This window comes from Oratosquilla oratoria, chromosome 30 (assembly GCF_046742065.1).
Source record: "Oratosquilla oratoria isolate Oo_2021 chromosome 30, ASM4674206v1, whole genome shotgun sequence".
NCBI lineage: Eukaryota > Metazoa > Arthropoda > Malacostraca > Stomatopoda > Squillidae > Oratosquilla > Oratosquilla oratoria.
Genome location: NC_134806.1, coordinates 5881260 through 5883759, shown reverse-complemented (window position 1 = coordinate 5883759; position 2500 = coordinate 5881260).

Here is a 2500-nt window from a genome sequence, read left to right as displayed (position 1 = left end):
TTGGGAATTGAAACGTGGACGAGTCGAGGATTCGAACCCAGTTAACCCGTAACAATGTTATATTGACGTAAACCAATCTCTCTTGATAGCGTATTGCTTTACGTCAATGTAACTTTGTTACGGGATAGCTGGGTTCGAATCTTCGGCTCGTCCACGTTCCAATTTCCAACGGATGCCTCCTTCGAGCGACTCTCAGTCTCGTTTGCGATGGTATGGAATTAGAAGTGATATGTGGTTGAAAAAGATATATATATATATATATATATATATATATATATATATATATATATATGTGTGTGTGTGTGTGTGTGTGTGTGTGTGTGTATATATATACACACACATATATATATATACTCGTACACATGTATATAACCTGATTGTAGTTTGGATTAGATCTGGGAATTGGCGTATTTCCAGTAATAAGATAAGATAAAAAGATCTTTTTACTTAGCATTGAATCAATGTACTTGAAGTGCAGATAATTAAAAGAACACATAGTTCGAAATAACAATTACAAATGCCGAGGATTAAACCCTCTACCAATAGCGCTACCGTAGTCCAGTAAAAGTAGTGTTGCACCCACCACTAATTGCAACAGAAATAAAACATGCTGTAATTTAATTGTTGGCCCAAAGTGAATGACATATTGAAAATCCCCCAAAATCGGAGTATTGGAATAATGTTTATTTTGATGTATAAGTACAGCCTAATTAGGGTACCGGTGAAATTAGGACACATATAGTAAAATACTTTAAAATGTCCTCTAACTCAAATATATTAGAAATTCAGTTTAACTACTGCCAAGACACCATGTTCTCTATTTCTAAAACGGTATGATTTGGATTTAGTAGTAAATACCTCAAGTGTGAATGTACGCCTATGTCTTTAACCCCTAACTGTCCACATCATCAGACATGGACCTGTGAAATTATTGAAATCCCTCAGAAATTCAATAAGCGAATAGGCTCCAGTGGGTGTATGTCAGAATAGATACCCAAAGCAGTCCTACCCTTATGTTTCATTGTCCAGTATCACTAGTTTCAATAAAAACACCACCGTCTGTCCCGTTTGTCTCATCAATTCCGTCATGTCCTTGCTCCACGTTCTCACAAATACCTTTGCATTCACAACAACATTTGTGCATGTTAGATTCAGTTTCTTGCACCCAAATTTGTTTTGTGGCACAACCAGTTTTGCAGTTGCACCAAACGACGCTCAGAAATTCAGTTGGTGCAATGTCTAGGTTGGTTTGGAGTGGAACCATCCGTCCATCTACAAATTTCCATCCCTGTGCTTCAACATCCAGAGCCACATTCTGCCAGGTTTTAGCTTGACAATACACTCAAAGGCTGTGATATTTCGCAGCTGCTGAAGCAGGTGGTAGACTTTTAAGTTGAACTGACTTCTTGCTGGTCTTCAAAAGTTCTTGAAATATTTGCAGCTTTAGCAGATTTAGATCTTTAGCACTGGCTTTTACATTGTACAAGCACACAATAGCCTTTTCACCAGCGGCAATGACTTCAACCTAAGTGCATTCTTCTGTGTTGAAAACCTTGGTTAATAAATGTCTTGTTGTTCGGGATCAGTTTCAATCTTACACCTTTATCAAATCCGAAGAGCCTCAACGTTGTGTCACAGCCAAGTCTGGCGTGAATAAACAATAAGTTTTGACACACCTGGTCTCCAAGAACCATTCTGGCTCGTTGTGTGTCCATGTTCCTATGATTTTGTCCGGATCTTGGCTCTGGATGGAAATATATTTCCCCATAGTTACTTGTAGCACACTGGCACAAAAGTATCATCAGGTCAGTATCATCACCGACAACATTTGTGATGCTCGTCTTAGCAACTTTCAAGGCAACTAATACGATCAACGTCTCAGCATCACTGTTTGCATGATGCACTTTGTAAACAGCCTTTTTAAGGTAACTACTGAGCATGTTGATGAACTGTTTTTTGTTCTCCTTTTCTGAATGTTCTCAAGTTTACATCACATAACTGGTGATAGACCGCACCAGCTGCATGCATGCCGTGGACAAAATTTATTCTCAGTATCACTGTTTCTGCCCATTTGTCACCTCGCTCTTGACATTCATTTCATGCAATGTCCTGGAAGGCCATTGTTTGAACGGGAATGAACACGTGGTCTTTTTCTTTCCTTTGATGTTTGTCCCCTGTTCCACAGAATTGTTTTCTTTAAACGAAAATGTTGGTACACTTGAACACAGACTTTGACGCGAGTCATCAGTTGATTTACGTTTATACGTTTATGCTTCCCCCCGTCTCTGTTATAATCCCTTCGATATTCTGCATGCACATATTGCCCTGGCTGAGCTCGTATATCATCATTGCACATGGCGCTGGTCTCCGCAATTGCGTTACAACCTTTTTGCCTCAACTGGGTCACCTGGGCTACATTGTAAAGCGGTTCATCATAAAATACAAATTCACCATCCATAGTGTTCCTGAAAAATATAAACAAAACCATTTTTGAAACAGA